The sequence below is a fragment of the Peromyscus eremicus genome, chromosome 15, assembly GCF_949786415.1.
Source record: "Peromyscus eremicus chromosome 15, PerEre_H2_v1, whole genome shotgun sequence".
NCBI classification, from domain to species: Eukaryota; Metazoa; Chordata; class Mammalia; order Rodentia; family Cricetidae; genus Peromyscus; species Peromyscus eremicus.
In genome coordinates, this window is record NC_081431.1 from 62,167,383 (window position 1) to 62,192,334 (window position 24,952).

The 24,952-nt window shown below is 41.9% G+C and overlaps 1 long non-coding RNA gene across 1 annotated transcript in view; it reads right to left on the bottom strand.

Moving 5' to 3' along the window:
* Positions 1-534: 534 nt before the first annotated feature.
* Positions 535-24,952, bottom strand: part of LOC131925821 (uncharacterized) — a 40,621-nt gene continuing 16,203 nt past the window's right edge. The window contains exons 2-3 of the long non-coding RNA XR_009383360.1: positions 23,934-24,030; positions 535-2,193 (exon numbers count right to left, since the gene is read on the bottom strand). This is a non-coding gene — a long non-coding RNA (uncharacterized LOC131925821). The remainder of the gene's footprint in view (positions 2,194-23,933; positions 24,031-24,952) is intronic.

The following is a 24,952-nucleotide window of genomic DNA, read 5'->3' on the forward strand; positions in this document are numbered from 1 at the left end:
ATACCCCGGGATCCGATACTTCATTAGGTCCAGCTCACTCTCTGGTCACAGAACTGCAGGTGCCTTTCTGAGCATCTCTGTTGGACCTAACAACCAGTGTTTATCTTCAGGGGAAGGCAATCTACATGAAATGTGATGGCACAGAAAAACACCGAAATTCCTACACGGTTTTCTCAAACTCTTCTGTCTCACGATATTTACAATTCTTTCAGGAGTCTGATCTAATTCAACATGTGGAGTGTGGTAAGGGTCCGCCTAGAACAAGGGAAAGACAAGAGGCCTAAGCAGCACTAGTGTGTGCATGCTCACCCTCACCACATTCGTGGGTCCTCAATGCCATAGCAACCTGAACCCATTCCTGTAGCTTCTTAATATCATAGACCTGTAGCCATAGACTACACATGGAAATATATGTTGCCATACGAGGGGGACCAAGGGGCTACAATATATATAAGCTGAAGCCCTACTGTGCTTGGGGCTCAGCCTTTGGATGTCAATCTGCTGAGCCAGTTCCAGCACAAATAAAGCTGCTCCTTGGCAGAAAGCCTGGGTATCCTGTTTCTCTGTTTAAGAGTCCTTTACAGATGACCTGCTCTCTTCTTTCTCACATGATGCTTGACTCAAAGGTCAACTTTTCTTATTATAGCAACTAGCTAAGACAGGCTATAAGGTATCAAAACACAAAATGCAGCTTTGCCCACCGAAGGTTAAATACCCACGTTACAGGGTGACTCCTCCAGGATTGCTCATATAGCTTGTGAGACCAAACAGGGGAAATATACCTTGCAGGTTGAAGGTTCAGTTAAGAATATGTTCCTGTTTGTCTTATGTTAAGCCCTTGCAAGTTAAAGTTTCTGTTTGTGATAAAGACGTTTCTGTTTGTCCTGTGCAGGAAAAGGTTTCTGTTTGTAGTTAAAGAATAAGCTCCTGTTTGTCCTGTGTTAAGCCCATGCAAGTTACTTTCTATTTGTAAATTAAGATTAAATTCCTGCTTCTTAGATCTGATGTAAACTGCAAACGTGTTTTTCAACCCACACTAAACTTGCGACCCCGTTCACATGATGCACATCCTGACCCCTGTTCCTTCCCTTTTGCTGTCTTTTTCCAACAGTGTAGAGCAGCCAACTCTCTGGCCCTGGGACACTTGATCTCTCCTACAAAAGGGACTTCAAGAGGCCAGCAGGGGCTGCTCTCTAAAATTTCGACATAGGGAGAGGCAGCCAGATCAGCCAGTCCCAGGTGCACCCCAGAATAAAGCTTGCTTTAACTGGACAATTGTGGATGTGGCTTTTCTTTCCGCAATTCTCAGGTGTAACAATCTGAATGGTATCTCTGTTATTAGTAAATGCTCTACACCCCAGACAAAAGAACGATTAAAGAGACCCTAGGACCAACTGGTTGTTACTGAAATTATACTCCAAACTATTCATTAATTGCACAGTCACTATATAAGAACTGTAAACAGGGCTGGTCTGATATTGTACAACTAGGCCTGGAGGAAGAGGTGGCAATTTAAGCCTTAAAGATATGTTTAAACCAGGCCCCTGCCCTGAGGCAGTCTATAATCTTCTCTTTTTTGCCTTTGTTCCTGAGAAGGAAGGGAATGGAAAGGGTATGCTGATTTGGAACCACAGGGGAGAGGGTGGCAGTGGGGGACGTGGAATGCAAGCCCCTGGGGTCCTCCAGTCCCCCTTAGCCAGTGGACAGCCTCCTTGGCCGAAACCCATCTCTGCCAGGGCTGTGCTACTGAACAGACCTCAAGAGGCCACTCCGGCCTCTCCTTCCACCACTTACGGCTGCTCCATAGAATCCTGCTACACCCACATCACATCAGCACTACTCAGGGAGGTCTAACTTCCCAGGAGACACTTCTGCTTCCTTCTCCCTGGAGCTCTGCAATTCTCTCAGTCCTCCTGCCTCACCATACCCTTTAGCAGATGGACTAGAAGAGGAGGACATAGCTGTGCTGAGTACTGGATAATACTTTTTGCTTCTGGGAGAGACGTTTGAAACAGCTCTGGAAAATGCAGAATGATTTCACTTACTGCTAGTTCTTATCTTTGAGATGAACATGGGCATTTTTCAGGCAGGACATGCAGTTACTTCCACTCTTGGTGGGTTATGGATTATGCTCTTTTGCTGATCAGTAAATCGGCTCAAGTGGATGAATCCATAGTCTTCACCGAAGTGCCCCTAGCGGAAAACAGAACAGCTATAATACACGCCCATTGAGCCACTACATATTTGGAGTGCTGCATGAGAAAGAATTTCTGAATTCCTCTGGCCAGCCCTTCAGAGGAGTCAGCAAATCTTAGAATTGCTGGATGCTAGCCATTTGCCCACTTAGCCATTATTAAAACCCTAGGACCTTCTAAAACAAATACAAAAGAAGCAAAGATAACAACATGGGTGATGAAAGAGCAAAAATGGCTGCATTGGATGGAACAGTGTGCCCTGAAAGACTCAGTCCTGCTCATTGTACTCACCTCTGACTTTCTTCATAGATGGCGCCCAAAGAAGACAAAGTCATTGGTTATAGAAGGGAAACAATTTCAATCTCCAAAGTAAGCTTTGGTTGGAAACTTAGTGGGAATCCCATAATACTCCTAAATGACCATTTTTCTCTTCTGGAATATATACATAGCTCAACATTCTGGGCATCAGGAAATACAATCTCTTGGGGTAAACAATATTTTTGGAAGCTTTCCTTAGCAATAGTTCCAAAGGAAACTCAGGGCGTTCTGTTTGTCCCAAACATAAGCCTGCTAAGCCACTTCATGGGACTCAAGAGCATTTCTGTTAGGTCTCAGGAAGTATGTCCAGAAATGACTTGGCTCAGCTCAGTCTGGACTATAGAAGGATTTCTGGTGGTTAGATAAAAACCACTATCCTCAGGAACTTGTAAAACATGCTCCTGTCTGTCAAAATAAGTCATTTCCCTTGCTTCTGGTGGAAGGGACATATGGCTCTCTATTGATATATGTGGCACTGACCAGCATATCAAAGTCCATGCTATCCTTCAGGATCCTACAGTCCCCATTCACAAGGACCTTTATACATTTCAAAGTCTGCACTAGGATCCTGGCCTCTTTTACCTCCCCCACAGGCTTCCCTCCTCCCAGATACCCATTTACTCTCTGTATAATGGCAACAGTATTATTCTCTATACAATGGGGGCAACACCTCCCCCACTGTTCTCACTATTCTCTTGCTTCTTACTCCTGCTTCCCTAGTCCCGGCCATGTCAAGTCTGTTGGCCACGTCCAGTCTACTTTTTCTCTCTGCTCTGGACTCTTCCAGCCCTCTGGATGTTCTCTCTGTTATCCACATAAAAAACTTTCTCTCAGTCATGGAGCAGTCATCTCAGTGGTTTATTTACTGTGCCCTTGGACACAATTTTTCTTTACTGAAAGGACCTTTTGAAACTTGGCAGTTAGACTTTGTCCAGATGTCTCTTTACACAAGTATATAAATATGTCTTAGTGTGAATTTATTTTCCTGTTGGATTGAAACTTTCTCTAGCTGTCTCAGTTGGGGGGAAATTGGGTTAGGAAGAATTACACTCACTTGGTACATTCCTGCTGAATTATATAGCAGTCATGGAACTCATGTTACCAGACACGTATTTTTTGTTAAATTTGTCCTATTACACAACAATTTCACTGCTTTTGTTACTCTCAATTCTCTGGATTGGATGAACAGATTAACGGCACTATAAAAGCTTTACGTTCATCTTCTGGGCATGGCCCAGCCATGGAGATTATGAAAGCACAGCAACTGTGAGCAACCAGGGCTATACAAGACAGGCTCTTCAACAGTCTGGAAAAGAGGTGAGATTCATGAGGGGCCAGCAACTGTGAGCAACCGGGGCTATACAAGACAGGCTCTTCAACAGTCTGGAAAAGAGGAGATGTTCATGAGGTCCTGGCCCTCCACTATGGGCTATAGATAGGCTGTGGGAGAAGCGGGGGTCATTGCCTTCGGTTGAGGACCTCCAGGTGAGCTCACTGGACTCCAGCGGACAGTTCCAACCCCATGGTCACTGGGTAAAACATAGTGTATCAGAAAAAACAAACAAAGAAAAAACATATATATATGCAACTGTGGAGAAGAAATGTAATCAATAAAAAAAAGAATTACGACTTAAAAACTCAAATTATAAACTAGCCAACATCAGGGGATTTTTATGGTGATAAAGTTCCTTAGATGGTAAACATAATGTGTGTCTTAAAGACTTTAATACTATTATACCCATTAATTAGCCATGTGTTTGTTATTTGCTCACCCAGACTTCTTACCTTATTCAAGCCAATTCTGTGAGTGTTTGCGTAGTGTGTGTGTGTGTGTGTGTGTGTGTGTGTGTGTTGCTTTTGTTGAGGGTATTTTCTCTTATTTATTTTATTTATTCTTCTCTTATATATTACATCCTGACCACAGTTTCCCCTCCTTTCTTCCTAGTCCCTCCCCACAACCTCCCCTCTCCCCCAGATCGATCTACTCCTTTTCCATTTCCCTTCAGAAAAGAGCAGGCCTCCCAAGGATATCAATGAAACATGGCATAGCAAGTTATAATAAGACTAGGCACACACCCTCATATCAAGGCTGGACGATGCAACCCAGTAGGAGAAAAAGGGCCCTAAAAGCAGGCAGAGGAGTCAGAGACAACCCCTGCTCTCACTGTTAGAAGTCCCACAAGAACATCAAACTACACCATCATAACATATATTCAGAGGACCTAGGTTAAACCTATACAAGCTCCCTAATTGTCACTTCAATTTCTGTGAGTCTCTATGAGCCCTGTTTAGTTGACTCTGTGGGCCATGTTTTTGTGATGTCCTTGACCGCCCTGGCTCCTACAATCCTTCCTACCCCTCTTCCACTGGGTTCCCTGAGTTCCACCTAAAGTTTGGATGTGGGTCTTTGCATCATCAAGCCAATTTTTTATGCTTGGAAACATTCAAATTTCCCATGACCACAAGGAAAAGATTACCTTATTATTTTAGAATAATTTGGGTAAAGAAAAATTCCAGGTGTTTTAACCAACAGAGCTTTAATTTGTCTGCCTAAAGGAATTTCTTTCGGGTGTTCTCTATTTTTGACCCACAACCCTTATATCTAGACAACAGACTACTAGTAGGTTCTCCTCTAGAGCCTAGGTGTTCCCCAGCCATGAGATCTTGGCCAGATTTGCAGTACCAGGTACTGTACTGTACAAAGGAGATACTTCCTCCTTTGGAGCACAACATAAATCCAATCAGAAATCAACTGGTTCTTCACATCACGTTTGTGTGCCCTTGGGCAGTCTTGTCAGGCCTATCATTATTGTAGCTCACAGGCTTCAGAGCTGGTAAGATTGTTGAGGACTTTTCTTTCTCAGGACCCTTTATGGCACCATCTGGTACTATGAAAGCTAGCCAGCAGGGAGGAAGCAGCCATGTTTGTACCAGCTCATTTTCTCCATGTCCTATGGCCAAAGTCTGTGGTTGTCTTCAGGCAATAGGGTCTTACCATCAAGTTCTGGTGGGCAACCAAGAGCAACATCAGGAGCCTGCATTGCTCTGGGAGTCTCTGGGACACCTCTGACCAACAACTCAAAGAAAGGAACCCCACACCTACTGTGGGATGTCTTTCTGTATGCTGTGATTCTGTGTTGCTCTGATTGGTTGATAAATAAAGCTGTTTGGTCTCACCTAATGGTGAGGCAGGATAAGGTTAGGCGGGACATTCCAACTGGAGAGGGAGGAAGAAGGAAGGAGAGGCAGGGAGATGCTGCGAATCGCTGCCAGGAGAAGCAAGATGTGAAAATACCGGTAAGCCATGGCCACATGGCAACTTATAGATGAATAAAAATGGGTCAAGATATAAGAGCTAGCTAGCGAGAAGTTTGAGCCATAGGCCATCCAGTTCATAATTGCTATAAGCCTCTATGTGTTTGCTTGGGTCTGAATGGCTGCAGGACCAGGCGGGACACAGGAAAACTTCTGGCTTCACACACCTGGCACAGGCAGGCATTGGGCTCTTTGACAACCTATGGCTTTTAAGAGAAGCATTAACTCCAGAGAACTACATTTAACCTCTCTCCTCTTTCTCTCTCTCTGTCTCTCTCTCTCCCCTTTCCTCTCTTCCCATATATATGTGTGTGTACACATACATATACATTTTATACACACACACACACACTTGTATTTTTAACCATGTTTGTAACCATCCTTTGAATTTTCTTCATTATTTTATTTTTTTTTGATACTGCCAGTACTCAGTAATTATAACCTTATGCTGTCTTCCCTTTGAATCTGTTCCACCACTGGATTCATTTTTGTTCTACCTTGCTACACTGTCCACATACAACCATCAGTATGGTGTCTGTTTGCTTGGTTTGTTTTCTTAAGCAATACAAGGAAACATATCCCTGGACTCTAACTACAGCAGACTGCTGTGCTGGATCAAGCATGGCTGCCACTCTCCTGGCTCTGGCCCTTTCTGGGGCCATCGATGACTATTGCTTAAACCCTGTAGTAAGATATATAACAATTTCAAACTAAACTCTCCATGATATGGAGGTCTCGTCCAACTCCTACTACAATAAAAGCCAAATCCTCCTCCTCAAGCAATAGATAAAATAGGGATGGAGTCTTACAGTCACTCTTAGGCAGGAACTATTCCCTTCATCAGCATGAATTACAGGAAAATGACTGAACATCCTCCTTCTGCTCATCAAAAAAAATTTTTTTTAGGAGCACAGTTCTCAAGGATGAGCAAGGAGTGTAAATAATGGAGAAAGTCCCATCAAGATTAACTTGTGAAAAAGCCAAGAGGTGCTGCGTACGGTGTGGCCCCACCCACCATGGTCATCTCCACTCCCATCTCCCTACAAGATGGTGTGGCAAATGGAAAATCTATTTTCAGGAGAAAAACTCACCACGGGGGTGGCACCAAAGGCCCAGCCTTTCCCTTCTTGCAGCAAGAGCTTCCTAGGGAAATACCATTTTCTTATGGTCCACTGTTTTCAAAAGTCTAATAGCCAAAGGGTGGGGCATAATTGTCTCTGGAATATCTTTATTCTTGCCAGGAAGGCCAGACTTTTCTACTCCCAGAAACTCCTTTTGGTTGATTTATTACAGAGCCCAACTGCTGAGTCTGCCCACACCCTTAGTTCTAATTCAGAAAACACATAGCTTCTCTTTTCTCCTTTTCTATCTTCATTTTTCAAACGCTGGCTCAAACTCTGAAGCTGCATGACTGTACTGTCCTTGGAGCATTCCTTTTCTTTCTCTGATGCCCTCCACCCTCCAGCTGCCTCCAGCTGCTTCCAGCGCTGAGTGCCCGCTTTCTCGAGCTCTAACTCAATACTTCTGACCTTTTCTTTCTTTTACCTATTTCCCCCTGGCAGCTGCTGAGCTCTCCAGCTGGCTTGATCTTTTCTTTATTTTATTCCCTCTCTAACACCTTCTGAGTTTCCTTCTGAGCCCATTTTTAAATAACTATTTTATCTAGAATAATGAGAAGCTACACACGAGGTCCTGGGTTCCTCAGAGACGAAGTCAGCAACCCAAAGAGTAATATTTAAAATCAAACACTGTATTACACTATATATGCTAATTTGATACCAATGCTGAAGAATCAGAGGAGGAAAGTAGAAAGTCTTTGTTTTCCATAATTACACCACTGTTTTATATATCTATATAAATCAAAACCATATGTATAGTGAGAGACCAAAGCTCCTAATGTATGACAGCCTTGAATCTGAGACAAACTGTTTCAGGCCCATTCACTGGTGCTGCGTGGTGAAACAGCACACGTGTTACAAAGTGCTGTTTAGAACCAAGTGAAGCTGCATGCCATGTGGATCAGCCGTGGTAGATCATTTCCCATTTGATTTTTCAATCAGTTTTGGTCAATGAGTATTCAGAAACCATCCACTTTTATGCTTGCCGTTTTTCTTTTCGTTCCTTCCTCTTTCCTTCCTTCCTTCCTTCTCTCATTTTTCTCACACATGTTGCGTGTCAAAACTGTTCTGGGGAGACTCAGCATGCACAAATCTACCCTCCCCTTGAGGGTAGGGATCTCATGACAGACCAAATACGGATGCCACCACGGCGTAGTGAACCGATGGGTTTTACTCGAGTTACTTAGAGGACTATGGGTGAGGGGTCACTTCCAGAAACGGCACAGAGGCAGGTGCATCACCCAAACATACCTAAGCACAGGTGGGTATCTGGAGCATACGGTCCAGCCTGCAGGCCTCTTAGCAGGTTGGAGAGTGTCCTTTCCAAGTGACTCTGGTCAACCTCTTCCAGGCAGCTTGCCGGTTTCTGCTTCTTCTCCAGGCAGTTGGTCTGGTGTGAGTCTTTGCAGTGAGGCTTGTCTAAGTCTTCTTTGCAGCTTTTACTGCTTATTCTGGCAGGGGTCCAGTGAATCTGGTCAGTTTCGGGGACTTCCTAAATTTATTTTGAATTGTTTACCTTCCTGCTTAAGGCACTTCTCAGCAGGATGGAACGCTTCAACCTCTGAGGACACTGTTAGACAACATCACCCACATTTGCTTGTATGATCCCATACCAGGTCAACACCTATAACTGAAGATACTGTTCTCTAAACTATGATGGCTACAAAGTTCCTTTGTAAAGCAGCCTCTTTATGCCACGCTGGCCTCGAACTCACAGAGATCCGCCTGGCTCTGCCTCCCCAGTGCTGGGAGTAAAGGCGTGCGCCACCACTGCCCGGTAAGTAAAGACATTCTTAAGTCACTTAGAACCGATAGTACAGAATGATGGCTGTCACTTGCGTTTGTAAATTACATTAGTGCCTTTGACAAAAAGTGGATTTGGGCAATAACAGATGGTCTCATCATTCTAGCATATCACCCACAGTCGTAGACAAGCAGATTACTTATGATTTCTTATAGAAAGATCCCTCTCCTTCTAAGAGAGAAAAAGTATTCACCCACTAGCTTTCTCTTTTTTCCAGGACTGTTTTGGAGGAAAATTCTAGAAACCAGAGAATAATCTATGGATTTGATATATCTGGAGTAGTGTGTGTGTGTGTGTGTGTGTGTGTGTGTGTGTGTGTGTGTATGTGTATGTGTAATATATGAATATGAGTATGCAGGTGTGCATGCCTATGCTCGTTTAAGTAGAAACCAGAGGTCAACATTTGGGTATCTTTCTCTATTGCTCCTAACTTTATTAAGTTAAATTTTTATAATAGTCCTGTATATGTGTGTATGGATGATGTGTGCATGAACTTGTAGAGTTCAGAAGCCAACTTTGTAAGGTCAGTTCTGTCCTTCCACCTTTAGGTGGGTTCCAGGAATTAAAGTCAGGTCTCAGGCTTGTGTGGCACGTGCCTTTGCCTGTTCTAGAACCTTGTCAGTGGCCCTCCCACTTTCTTTTTCAGACAAGGTCTCTCAGGGAGCCTGGAGCTCCCTGGCCCAGTGAGCCCTGCTTTCTGCTGCCTCTGTTCCCTCTACTCCCTGCCCACCCAGCTCCGAGGTTACAGGCACATGCTACCATGCCCAGCTTTTACACGGGTTCTTGGGATCTGAACTCAGGTCCCAGGCTTGTGAAGTAAACATTTTACCCTCTGAGCTATCGCCCAAGGCCCTGAAGACTTTTAAAGAAACCATTGTTAAATGGTGGTACGATAAATGGCCTTTATTAGAGGTCATCACAGTGGAGAGGATGAGGCCAGCGATTCCAGGAGCAGTCAAATCAGTGATGACTGCAGTTGTACTTCCAATGGATGCCCCAGCCCTTCCTGGACATCCATTCACAAATATGGTGCCTTAGAGTTCAGGGTAAGACTCTGAATTGGCTTTGGACTATCGATGACAAAAAAGCCATGCTTCTGTCTCCCTTCAATCCTCTGTTCAGGCTGCTGCTGAGCAACCTCCCAAGATCTCAAGGGCAGAGGCAGCCAAATGGAGCAGGTATGCCATTTAGCATAGGTACCACAGGGACTCTGCAGGAGCAGTGTAGCCTATAATTCCCAAAGTGAGCGTCCAAGAGGGAAGGGGAAATAAATAGATCTCACCTGAAGAATGTTCTAGCTAGCGCTTTTTGGAAGAGACCAACTTGAGGATGTCCCTAAGATTTACTGAAGTTACAAGCCCAGCAATTCCTGCTGGTACATCAAACATAGAGTTAAGGGGAAATGTGCCTGGAACGTTCATAATATAGTCAAGATCACTGCCCAGATACAGCTGTTTAGAGGAAACTTTGACAATGTAGTCTGTGTGTAAATGGGGGGTTGAAAGTTTAACCTTAAAAAAAAAATGTTCCCAGTGGTGACCAGCTCCATGAACTAGATTGAGGGTTGCCAAGCGACAAAAGGTAACAAAGGCTAATTCTAAGTTCATTTAAACCTACACCTATGAGGCATTATTTTACTATTCTCTACTCCCATGGAAAAGACACCCAGGCAGAAATGATTCCCCCTTTCTACCCCTCACCCTTCTTCCTAAGCACTCCTATGGCACTCTGCTTACACTCTTAATCTTTGTTATAAATACACTTTTAAATTATAGCATAGTTTTTTTATTACACGTTTTCCAATTAAATCACTTAGCCTTTTCAAAGCAGGGACTGTGGTTTGTTTGTTTGTAAGATTGTTTATTAGCTGTATTAATTACTCTTCCTCTTCTTATTGCTCTGACCAAATGCCTAATGAAAGCAGCTTACAGGAAGAAGGGCTTCCTTTTGGCCCATGGTTCAGGGGGATGAAGTCCATCAAGGTGAGGGGAGGTGTGATGTTGGGAGTGGCTTCATCCAACCAGGAAATAGAGGCAGGAGAACATCATTTCTCGGCTGGCTTTCTCCTTTTCCTCTTTACAGTCAGTCCAGGACCTCAGCTGATGGAATGGTGCCATCCACATTCAAGGATAGGGTTTCCTTCCTCAGTTAAAGATCTCAAAACCACTCTCACAGATATATCAAGAGGTGTGCCCCATGAATTTTCTATGTGTTTGTTAGAATTGACAAAATTGACAATGAAATTCAACTATCATTCTACCCAAGTATTTAAAACAATACCTTTCCATGCATACCAGATTAACCATAAATTGAATACCCCAGCCTTGCTTTAAGACCTACCTTCAATGCCCACTTTCTGGTGACCTGTTGTTTCCTTGTGAATTGCTACAGAATTTTTGTACCTCTTCCATGAACTCATTTTCCTTGGGTTAACACCATTATAGTTGGGTCTTAACCAAATGCCACTTCAGGGTTTTCCTTGGCACTAGATCCTACACAAAGGCTTACATTCAAGCTCACACTTCCATTTACCCCACAAATACATCTGAGTGTCAGCTATGTGGATTATCTTCTAGCAGAAGATGTAAAGCAAGTAAAATCGACATCAATTTTAGTCTTCACTTGGCTTAAATTCTCTGGGGGAATTTAGACAATAAATAGAGAAGTCAAGCTTATTGCTTTGATGAGGATATGTACAAATCATGAGGTACTAGACCCGATTTAAAAATAAATCACTACCATGTGGAAGCAAAAACCTTGACTTAACCAATTTAACAAACAAAAAACAAAAAAACAAAAAACAAACAAACAAACAAATAAAAAAAACCCAAACATAACAAAACAGAGACTGGAATATGTAAAGAGCTGAAAGAACTTCAGAAGTTCACACTGACTAAAAAGAATGCTTTGGATGTATACCATCCTTGTCTCTCTAGCAAACTGAAATCCACAGGGACAAGACACAAAAAGGAGAAACACCTACTGCTCTCTCACTGGATTTAAGACACATTCCAGGCAATCTGCCTGGTACTGTAAACTTGGCTAAAAACTTAGATCTAGGGAGATCATAGGCCCTAGGGGGAACTTAATGCTGTTGTTTATCTAACGGAACTTTAAGGTACCTTTTAAATAGTTGTGTTCACAACTCTACACAAGTGCACACTCTTAGCTTTAATCAGTCACAGAAGGCCCTGTCAGCTGAATGATGGTGAATTCAGAGGTTCCTGGTTGTACAAGGTACAGAGAACAAGGGCCAGATGAGTGCTCAGCTTGAACAAGGAACTTACACTGTCATCTCCAAAGCTCAGAGAACATTGGGAAAGACAGGGTGGGAAGAATGTTAAGAGCCAGAAGAAAGGAAGAAGGTCTGTGACTTACCATCTGGGCAAGACACAGGTATTAACATCATGAAGTCACAGCAGCTGTGGATGCCTGAATTGGTTCAGCACAAGAATGGGCCAAGCAACAGTCAGGCATGGATGGAATAGGGGCTCAGGGGGCCCTAACCCTTATCTCTGAGCTATTTGCTATTGATAAATTCTGGGAGAAAGGAAATAGTTGCTTTTATTTGTGTATCCACTGATGACTGCAGCAGGCTCCAGAGGAGGACAGCTTCCAATCCAACGATCACAGAGATGGCCCTGACTATATGTCACAAAATGAGAGAGAAAACATGAATCTTGTAAAAGGATTTGTGGGTACTAGGGGAGGTTGATTGGGATGAGAAGGCGATCCCAGAAGTCATAAGATGGGCAGAATCTGAATACATCATCCAAACAAAAGGAAAAAATGTAGCCATAAGTTTTCTTAGGTCCTGTCCAGCCCCGCAGTCCTTCAGCTGCTTATAAAATAATCATTCAGAGGCTTATATTAATTACCAATTGTATGGCTTATGGCAGGCTTCTTGCTAGCTAGCTCTTATAATTTAACCCATTTCTATTAATCTATAAGTTGCCACGTGGCCATGGTATTACTGGTCTGCTGGCATCTCTCCCTCCTCTCCTTTCTTCTCTCCATATATCTGCTTGGATTTCCCGCCTGCCTCTAAGCTGCCTTGCCATAGGCCAATGCAGCTTTATTTATCAACCTATCAGAGCAACACAAATTCACAGCACGCAAAAAGACATCTCACAGCAAGAAAATCATCATGGTCGCAAGAAAACACTTATGACATATAATTGTATATATCGAATAACCTTAATATAGTTATATATGGAAATCTTTAGAGTTTTCATAGTCTTTGTTTTTATTTTAGAACAATTTTGTTTGTTTAGGGACAGGAGTCCCACTATTATCCACTCCTCCTCTGCCTCCAAAGTGCTGAGGTTACAGGCATATACAACCACACCTAGATTGTAGACTGCTTTAAAAAACATAGAGTATATTCTAGAAACAGTCGATATTCAATGAATATTACAATTTATAACAGAAAATGGAAGAACCACTTCCCTTTACCTTATCTCTAAAAATTAAATATTACGTCTATAATTATAAAATTTATAGATTATGAACAGCTTCACACCCCATTTTCAAGAACTTGTGTAAGAAAACAACAGTGTTCATGAGCCATTTGGCTGCCCAACACTAGATAAATCCTGTCCACTAGACCTTCTTGCAATGATGGACACCCTGTCTATGCTCTTTGCTGTGTATTAACCATATGGACTACCCTGTAGCTGAAGCATGAGCGATACAAATGAGGAACCAAATTTTAAACTTGAATTCTCAATGATTTTAAAGTAAATTTATATCGCTAGATATTGCCAGCAGTTAACATTCAGTGTCTAGATTGTGACAAACAGATGTCACTGAGATAAAACCGGAACAGTCTTTCATTTTTGTTTGTTTGCCCTGTGAATAAACACAGCTTGCATCCTAGTCGGTTGAGGCCTTAGTGGCACCTTCTGTTCGGCTACACTGTAAGGATCAGTTTCATCTCCTTATGTTTTGGGAAAGGAGCGCGTAAGTATCAACAGTATTTGCGAAGCAGAACGCCGATGTTCATCTGTTTTAATTGAAACACCATGGAAAGTATTGGTTTCACAGAATGGTGACTAGAATCACGTGATGGCTTCCATTGCACACCTGCTTTCACCACCATTTCTAAAGGAAGCCCTACCTATGTCAAGTTCTCCTATAAGGGGATCTTGAGTCTCTAGAGTTTGAGGCTCTACTTGGGCATTTTATTTCTCTTAATGCAAGGTCAAGACTTAAAATAACCGATAGTAGATATCGCCATTAAATCAAATGTTTTCTTCTATGTGGTCCTCTTATTAACTACATCTCCTTTATTTATCTTACTAGTCTCTGCTCCATATTATTTATGCAATTAATAAAGAAGAGAAGGAAGTGTATGCCCCAGGAAACAAATGTACTATACCTCTTCTACTGGTGAGCAGGTATTTTGAAACAAGGGCTGTATTTTCTACAACACTGGGCATAGTTCTTTGTATAATATACTTTGTACACTGTGATGGCTCAGGAAACATTTGCTAGTTTGTTTAAAAATATCTTGTAGTGATTCCTCACATACTTTAAATGTTAAGTTTCTAATAAAAAATGGGGTGAGGCAAATTCTTACCCAATAAGCCATTGTCAGAATGTTATGGGGAACTTGAGAGTAAGTCCCATTTATATTAATCATAGATGAGTAAAACAGATATGATGGTTGGATATAAAATTGAGGATATGGTAAACTGACTTTCCATCAGGATTGAGAGCTTGTATAATTGTTTTGGAAAACAATAAGGGTATTTTATCAACATACTTGTTTTTAATATTATCTGCATTTGAGACTCACTCCCAATTAAAGCATTTAAATTATTAAGAGATTGACATACAGAAGTTACCCATAATTAACATGTGTGGCGTGATGGGTTTGGAGAGTGTGCACCTGTGAAATCATCACCACAGTCAGAATGACAAATGTTTCCATTGCTTCCAAGTGTCTGACCACTTTAAGTATGCGTGTATTAGAAGATCATGTGATGTCAAATCCAACTTCTCAGGAAGACTTTAGGCACACAACATAGCATTGTTACCTACAGGTATTATTTCCTAGAGCAGATCATCATCATCATCATCATCATCATCATCATCATATTACCTAGAATAGATTTCTAGGTCCCATTCATCTTGTATTGGTGTTCCCACTAACTCTGACACCTGAAACTTTGTATTTTTGACTAATACCTCCATGTCCCCTAGCCTGGGTATTTGGTTATCAACATTCTACTCCACATGCCCGAGAATTTTCATAGATTATTTGTATAAATGCAGTATTTGTGTCTATATTTCATAGCATATTCTTCCATAGTCATCCAGTAGTTGCAAATGGTAAGTTTTCCTTCTTTTTAAAAAGCATAATCCTCCACTGTATGTATCTACTACATTTTATTTATCCATTCGTCCCCCAATGGATATTCTGTGTACTTCCATTTCTTGGTTATTGTCAATGATGCTGCAATGACCATGAGAGTTATAGAGACCTCTTGGAGACACTGATTATAATTCCCTTAAAGAAACACCCCTAAGTGGGACTGTTGGACCACAAAGCAATTCTAGTTTCAATTTCTGAAGCATTTTTATCGCTTTCCTAACTAACTGTTATCAATTTATGTTTCCACAAACAATATTCCCGGGCCACTTTTTTTCTACATCCTTAGCAACATTTACCTTTTGTTTTTATTTTTTAAAAACAGTATTTTAATGGGATTGAAATTTTAATCTCATGATAGTTTTGATTTGTTTTTCCTTTGTGACTCATGTTCTCCAGCTCCTTTCTATATACCTGTGGCTATTTGCATATCTTCTCTGGGGGAAATCTCTATTCATTTCTGCGGTGTTTAAATAAGAATGACCCCCCATAGGCTCAGATACTTGAGTGCTTAGTCACCAGAGTGGCTATGTGGGAAGGATTAGGAGGTGTGTGTCAGGGGGGTGTCCCTACATGAAGGCCCAGACAGGTCACTTTGTGAAGCTGTGAAGGTGAAGCCTGGATTGTGTTAGAGACCCAAAAATGTTGGAGATGCCAGAGTTATGGGATTCCTGTTAAGGAAAGTTCCAGACTAGGTATGGAACCAGCCCAGAAGACAGAAAGAGAAAGAAAGAGAGAGAGAGAGAGAGAGAGAGAGAGAGAGAGAGAGAGAGAGAGAGAGGAAATTGTAGTCCACAAAGCTGAAAGGAGTTGGCGATCTGAAGAGTCAACATTTGACATCAGACGTGGAGATGCAGAATTTGGAGTTTTCCCTGCTGGTTTTTGATCTTGCTTTGGTCCAGTATTTCCTTACTACGCTCCCTTTCCTTCCTTTTGAAATAGTTATATTCTGTGCCACTGGATGTTAGAAGCATGTGATCTGATTTTTTGATTTTACAGTGGGTTATAGTTAAGAGATTGCCATGAGTCTCAGAAGAGACTTTGAACTTTGGACTTTTAAACAGTACTGATACTGTGAAAGACTATGGGGACTTTTGAAGGTGGACTAAATACATTTAGCATTATGATATGGCTACAAGTCTATGGGAGTCAGAGAGTAGAATGTGGCAATTTGAATATGAATGACCCCCACAGGCTCATCCATGTGAATGCTTATTTACCAGGGAGTGGCACTATTTGAGAAGGATTAGGAGGTGTTGCCTTGTTGGGGTAGGTGTGGTCTTGTTGAAGGAAGAGTGTCATGGGGGTGGGGGTGGGTGGGAGGTAGGGGTGAGCTTTAAGGTTTCAAAAGCTCATGTTAAGGCCCAATCCTACTTGACCCCCCCCCCCCTGCCTACAGATCAGGATGTAGCTCCAATGCTATATATGCCACCATGCTCCCACCATGATGATAATGAACTAAACCTCTGAAACTTTAAACAAGCTCCAACTAAATGCTTTCTTTTGTTAGTGTTGCTTCGGTCATGGTGACTCTTTACAGCAGTAGAACAGCGGCTAAGATAATTTCCTTTGCTAATTTTTAACTGGATAATTACTCATTACTCCAGGGTTTTGTTTTGGTACATGGATCTTGGGAGTTCCTACTAGACTTTGAATATGAACATGTCATTAAATGAATGTTTTGCAAATATTAGTTGTTTTTTCCCCCACCGTATAGGCTGTTTTTCACTCTTTCAACATGCAGATTTTAAGTGTTTGAGGTCTCACATGGCCATTTTCTTTTGCTTCTTGTGTTTTTGGAATCATGTGCAAGAAATCGTGGTGGAGACCAATGTTCTCTACCTTTCCTCTGTGCTTTCTTTCAGGAGCTTGACTGTTTCAATGCTTATGGTCAAGTCTGTAATCCTTTTTGTTGACTTTTTTCATATGTGAGGTAAGACAAGGACTGCACAATTAAATAATTCAGGTATTGGAGAAGCACACGTGATATTTGTCTCTTCCGTATGTACAGTGTTGACAAACTAGAACTGACCCGATTGTCCAGCAATAGAAGGATGAATATGATGTTGACCAGTAAGAAATAGACAAATTTATGACTAATTTAAGAGTTCTTATTTATGTTAGAATATCCACAGTATAATATTGAGTAAAAATAAAAGGGAAAAAAACATTGGGAGAAAAGACAGAAGAACACTGAGTATCAATTAGAAGTGTTTTTTTTCTTAATTCTTCTATCCTTTATATTTTTCAAATTTATTTAATATCAGTAGTATGATATCCAGATTATTATATAATATATAATTTTCAGTTTTCCCCTTCATTTAGATGTAATTCTCATGGAGACTTAGGACAAAATTCAAACTTCTGGAGTGCCAAGCAAGTGTAGATTACATTTGGTTTTATTTATTTATTTATCAAGCATCTTGGTTTTGATGAATTGGCTGAAACATCAGTATTTTTGGGACCACACAAGTAAAAACTAGTCAGGGGTGAATTCCAAATGGGAAAGTGCCAAAAAAGATTTCACAAAAATGTATTTTAGCTTTATTAAACATTAAAAAAATGGTTTGTAAGAGAATAATTGCTTTCACTCAGGGAATTATGGGTACTCAAATAATGGGAGTAGGCTATGAATCAGTTTATCTCATGACGGGAACAGCTGTAAGTCGTGTTTTCGTACTGATACAGATTGTTTCTCTGCCCAGAAGATGTCATTATTTATGTCAGAAAAAAGGCAACATTATACAGCAGAAAATGGGGTTTGGGAAGCCCAGATGCTGTGCTGTATGGGACGTGGTAGAGTCTGGGGAAGCCCAGAGGTAGTACTATATGTGATGTTGTAGAGTTTGGGGGTGTTCAGATGCAATGATGCACGTAAGGCCCCAGCACTCTGACAGTCCGTTTGGAACCTGAATGGGAATAATTGCAACTTCATAGCACAAAGCTTTGTACAGAGCAGACAATTAGCCTGCACTGAACAGCTTAAAGGCCTAGGGGCTCTCTTTCACCGACTCAGAATATCTGTTCTTTAGGATCTCATTTCTGGTTGACTTTGCCTTTGCTAACAAGCTGCAATGTAAAGAAGAGTGGCTCAAAAGGAGTTAAAAATTATAGAAAAATCTGAGAAAGGTATAAACAGTCTTTTCCTAGAGGATTTGACATTTAAAACTGCAACTGCTTTTAATGCCAGGTATCCTTGGTGGCCAGTGACTATGAACACTTAGAAGCTGCAGGGAGCTGGGTTCAGGTGCTCCCTAAGGGCATGGCTTGTAGCTTTCCATTCATTAAGGAGTTAAGCCTTGGGAACTGGTCCCCTGCCTGCATTGCCCACTAGAGAAAGAGAGAGAGAGAGAGAGAGAGAGAGAGAGAGAGAGAGAGAGAGAGAGAGAGAGAGAGAGAGAGAGAGAAGAGGGCAGAAGATGGGTTAAGAGGATTAGAAGATATTTGGACAGTTTATTGCATCTAAGGGACCTAACTTAAAAACAAAACAAAACAAACAACTTGCCTCTTTGGGTGAAACGCAGAGGGCACTCTTATGAATACCTTTCAAAATCACTTAGCACATTTCCATGGAAAAGCAAGAGTTTGGATTCCAGAGAAATCCAAACATGGTCTCTATATCATTTATTTGGTGTTTAGAAGGCTGCTTGACCTCTGGTCCTGTGTTTCCCTAGATGGACCAACTTGTCTGAGGACTGCCAAGTATAGGAGCTCAGCAGCTGGTATAGAGCAGCCACACAAAGCATTTAAGTTATCAGGCTTTTTATTTGCTGCTTAATATAGATCCTTATCTTCACAATCAAGATAGAGAGAGTGAATCAGGAAAATGTGGGCCATCCAAGAGCAAAGCAAAGATGAACAGAAATACTGATAAATAGCATTGTAATCTAGGAAGCAAAGCAGTTACAGAAGGAAGATGCTCCACATCATCCCATCCCCACCACAGTTCTGTGATGGTTTCTGGGGTGTTGTTATGCAATGATGGGATTAAGAAACTTCTGGTTAGCTGGGTGGTGGTGGTGGTGGTGGCGGCGGCGGCGGCGGCGGCGGCGGCGGCGGCGGCGGCGGCGCACGCCTTTAATCCCAGCACTCAGGAGGCAGAGGCAGGTGGATCTCTGTGAGTTCGAGGGCAGCCTGGTCTACAGAGTGAGTTCCAGGACAGCCTGGGCTACACAGAGAAACCCTGTCTTGAAAAATCAAAATGCATACATACATACATATGAAACTCCTGGATCTTCCAGGCTGCAATTCTATGTTCTTTGGCTCTCCTAAAGCCAGGGTATTGAAAAATATGAAACCAGATGCTACAACTCTGAGTCCTTGACTCTGCAAGGATTTTGTAGTGGGCTATTACTTGGAATGACAGAGAATCTCACTTCAGAGGGAAACGCACATTTCGGTTGTGCACACCCTCCCTGCTTTCCTGTAAAGTCTCAGTGCCCCAGCTTTGGCAGGACTTGATAAAGGTGCTCACATCTTACCAAATCCCGCTTTCACACCGCCGAGGGCTTCCACGCCGTTATTTGTGCACCCGGTTCCTACATCCTTGCTATTTTATTTTAGTTGTTTACTCTTAAAACAAAATGCACCTTTACTTAAGAGATAAGTATTTAAACTTGGCACTCCATCTTATATCAAAGGACAAATTAGACACCCTAGAAGAGCAAATTGACGTGTAGAGCAGGGAAAGTGGGTGACAAGTTTCTGTATTTGTGGGTGCAATCAGTGTGAGCTTTATGGTTGAATTCTTTAGGCTCTAGTTTGAGCTGAAGTCCAAAGTGGCCCAGCTCCCCAAAGACCTTAGGGCCTTATTTTGTTCCAGGAGACAATGCCATAGCAGTAACATGTTTGCTTGGTTACAAGGACTTCCACAGAAACCAGCAAGGTCTACGGGCACTGAATTTGAAATAACCTAGTGTCTCGTAATTTCACCTTCAGCATTTTTATTTTACAAATCAAATGCACGTAGTAAATCTCTATTATGCAGATAAGAAGAAATATCTATTTGACCTCCTTTTCAAAGTCCTGGATAAATTATATTTGGGCCAAAAGTAAAATCATTGCTTTCAGGGTACAAAGTCATATTATTATATTTTATTATAAACATGTGGTGTGTACAGCTTATTCATATTGCTCTCACTTGGTACCCAAAATAACATTTTATAAAGAAGGAATGCTACATGATGTATGATTCCTCTAGACGATAGGAACATTATAAACTATAATAGGTCCAGTAAAATGAAAAAAAAATCAGAAGCTTTGGAGATGTGTTTGGGAGCTAGTTCTTATAATTAAAAACCTTGACACTTGACCAGGGCAGCTGTAACGTCATATGTCAAGCATGGAAACCATGACACACTGAAAGCACACCTGTGAACGCTTCTTGGAAAGGTCAAGTATAATTGTACACTAAATACGTCATAAACAGGACTTGCCACGGGCTAGATGCTTGGTGTATTGAAGACTTACGTTAAAACTGACCTCACTGGATTCACAAAAGTAAAGGGAGGAATGAGCAGGTGAGATTTTTGGAGAACAAAAGGGTCAAAGAACAAGGAAAAGAAACCAGACAACACCATGTTCTGCAGTGGACAGAAAGGAAGCTACAAACAGCTCGTAGAGGTGAAGTGTGGAAGCGCAGGGTAGGCTTGGAGGGATGAAAAGTGGATCCCAAAGAGGTGCTTTAAGGCATCTGCAAGGCCCCAGGCTCGTTGGTACAAATGAATAAACTGGCATTTGTAAAAGGATGTAGGTACTTGTGTGATCCCGAATGGAAATCTCTCTTCATAGAGATTCCATGCCTGTCTCTTAAACAGAGATGGGCTTCAGTCATCCTCCCATCTAGCTGCTCTGTGCTGGTTTATTTCACAAAGGTTTTAGAAGGACACATTGGGAGTTTCTGATCTTAAAGTCAGACCAGGAAGTTGAAGATCAACAGCTCTGGGGACTACGATTATGTGTGATGCTACTGCCGACTCCTTTCCCTTCTCAGTAGACATGGAAGAGAATTGTCTCAACAATGATAAGCCTCTTTAATAGGGTGTGTGTGTGCTGGTAGCACACACACTATGAGGATGCCAACATCAGTTTGGTTCCTGTGATTAAAATTTCTATTAACTTAGTATTAAATGTGAGTTGGAGATAAACGTCAAAGAACATAGATAGCACTCTGGAGGAATGACAGGTACACGCCAGGGCCCATATTTATTTTGTAGTTATCAGTGGTCCAAGAACTTCAGGACCAAGAATAAATAGAGACTGTAGAAGTCTTTCCTGAACTCCATAAGGAATAGATAGGAAGCCAAATAGAAAAGAGATGAGGTCAAGAATTGTCTGCTTTTGTCAATGGGAAATACAAACACATTTGATACACAACACAGACAAAAGTATTCACATCGAGGCTGTCTCCATTTCATCTCTCTCTATTGTCTCCAGTAACTGAAATTTTATGATGTCTCAAATTTTGTACTAGATCTTGAGCTAGAGACAAGAGCAAGAGAAACAGATCTTCTTTTCTACTGAACCTCATCCCCATGTTCCTTCTCTCCCGTTTCCTGGCCTCCCTTCTCTATCACTGGCCACCATCCCTTCTTGTCATTTTCATGTACCTGTGAACTGGGCACAGTATCACACAGCCAGACCAACCCACAAAAGTGGATAGGGCTCTGTCAGATTGAAGTGAATATTTTTACCAAATAGGTTTGAAAAAGCAGAGGCTCTGATACATCAGGACGGATTTACATGACAGCATTCCCCATATGTACATATATACATGCCCTGTATTCACTCATCTGCTAACAGCTCCTTGAGAAGTGTCTTTGTGAGGAAGAGGGTCAGCAGAGGTGTGGCCTTGCTGGAGCTAAGGAATGTGATGAGAAAAAGGGGTGCGGGGTGGGGGTGGGGCAATTCCTCCTTCTCTTGAAATAGCAGGAATTGACCTTTCAGTACAATGTTAGTGTGTGTGTGTTAGGTGGGGGAGCTGATGCTTGCCTTATACCTGACAATTAGAACAGAAAATCCCACACAGAGAGTCAGGGAAGGTGTGCTTGGGAGGATGGTGAAGCATCTGACTATTTAACGCTCCTCTTTTCTCTGAAGACTTTAAAGTGGAATCCACGGGGCTTGGTGTTGTGTGTTGTCAGGAAAGTACAGTGGAAGAGCCAGACAGGGCAGGTAAGGGCATTAAGAATAAGGAAGGCGAAGCAGAGCCCTACAGATGTCAATCAGGGGCGGAAGAAATGAAGGCAGACAGGAAGAGAGGGCGATCTAAAGTAGGCAGCCTTGAACTGCAGGTCTTAGTGATGGCAACCAGTGACAAACTAGAGTAATTGGTTAGAGTCTGATGTCTAAAAAAAAAGTCTTCGTGTCTGAAACAACTTTGGACGGTAACAATTCCAGGGTGTGCCACAGGAGTTTGTAGAAGGAATGAGACATGAAACGGCATCCTGGTGGTGACTCAGACAAGGAAAAAAAGTCTAAAGTCATCAAACATGGATATGACGTCATTCTGAAAACGGAAATGGACAGTGGATAAAAATGAATGCTATGGGAGTGCCACATTCTTCAATGAATAGCAGTGGTACAGAGATCAGTCGCTGACAGCAATCAAAAGTTGTAGAACGTCATTGCTTACTATAACTCTTTCTAGGAGAGCAAGAAATGCTTTAATGAGAGGAGGAAGGATTTTAAATTTATATGGAACAAACATTAAGTTTTTATGTACTAATAGAAACCACAGAATTAGTGAAGCTCGATTGTTATTTGTACTCTTTAGATAAAATTTTAAATGGAAAATGAGTTTGCATCTTATAAAAATGGTAGGTACATTTTCCTCTCACTTCACATGTTTTCTTTAAGCCACACTTGCTGCCTGTGAGTTTCTATGAGTTTTAGGCTTTTAATTGTTCTATGTGTCTGCATAGCTATACATTATGTTTACTATTGTGATACATCATATACAACACCCAGATCTTGTGACTCATAGTTCCTAGGAATAATTGAGGGCCATTTAATCACTGATTTAAAGCTGTATGACTGATGGTCATGAACACAGATACCCACAGCTGGACAAAGTGCAGGGCGAGTGACCTTGGAGCACTCAGCCCTAACCGGCAGTCTTTATCACACTCTTCCCTCAAGGCTCAAGGATCTAAGCAGAAGAGGAAGCAGGAAGATTGTAAAATCCAGGGCGGTGGATGACTCCAAGGAAACAGCACTCTGTAGACACGGCAGGACTGACACACATATGAACTCCTGTGACAGCACATACAACTGACACAGGCTTAAACCAGACAAAATTCCAGCACTGAGAAGGGGAAGTGGGCACGAAGACCAAACCCTAACCAAGAAGCAAGCTATTTCCAATTAATAGCTGGTAGGAGAGGGAAAATCTTCAATGGAGTATATCAATCATACTCCAGGGAGGCCCCATGCCCAGGGAGGCCAGCCCAGAAGGGATTCCGTGTTTGTGGGTGCATAGAGTTGGGTGCATATGGATGGGGAAGGATCTGGGAGGAGTTAAGAGAGGGGAAAGAATATGATAAAAGGGGTGTGTGATTTTTTTTTATTTTATGATTTTATTATTATAGAGCCATGAGGGCATATTCCTGAGGTCAAGGCTGGTCATGAAAGAGCATCAGATTAAGCTAAATCTCTATCCATCCAGCTTTTTATCCATTCATTCTTGTGTTTATTGAGCGTATCTTGTTTGTCATACAATTGCATTAGCTGCAGAGATTTTAAAAAAGACTAATCTTGAATCTTTGTTCTTGAAAGGCTATGGTCTAATGGCAAAATCAAGTACATACCATTGTTGAATGCTGTAATAGAACACCACCCATTGTGTGAAAGTCGCTGAAGGCGTCATTGTTGGTTTTAGTCAATTTGGCATATACCTAGACATGTCTGGGAAGAGAAAATTTCAACTGAGAAATGGCCTCCGTCAGATTGATCTGTGGGGTATCTTATTAATTCTCATTGATGAAGGAGGTCCCAGTCCACTGTGGGTGGTACTAGCCCTGGGAAGGCAGGCTTGGGCTGTAGTAGAACCATACTTAACCGTGCTCTTGGAAGCAAGCCAGTAAGCTCTGTTCCTCTATGGTCTTTGCTTTAGTTCCTATCTCTAGGTTCCTTGAGCTCCTGCTGCGGCTTCTCAAATGATGGGATGTAACCTATAAGCTAAAATAAACCCTCTCTGCCCCCCAAGTGGCCTTTGTTCAGTGTCTTATTATAGCAACAGGACAGAAAAGTAGGACAGAAGACTTCACAGAGATGTCAAGGGCTAATTTACTTCCTGAAATGAGAGAAGTCAGGCAGGTATGTGCCAGAAAGCCACTGTAGGTAAAAGGCAAAGTACCTGAGGTATCGAGAGCACAGAATAAAGAAGAGAAGAAATGCCATAGGGCAGGGTATGTGGAAGGAAGAAGCAGGTAACACGGGAGAAAGCAGACAGGAAGTGTCTGAAGGGCTTTAGATGCAATGATAAGGGTTTAGATTCTAATGTAAGAGTTAAGCCTACATAAGATATAAAATAATCTTTTGAACTGTAATGTTAATAACATGGGTTGTAATGGACTTGGGTGAAGGCAGGGAGACTTTAAGACAAGCAGTTTACTTCGAAGACTATTACAGAGACTGAGAAAGAAAAACACTGGTGTTGAGAGAAAAAAAAAAGAGGAGTTTAGAAGATAAAACACAGGGCTGATGACTGAAAAATAGGCGGAAGAGGCCTCTGCCTACCTGCAGCATTCCCACACTCTCAGGCCTAGCTTGGATCATGTGACTTGTGTACCATCCTAGCCTGGTGAGAGCCCAGGTCCCTGCCTGC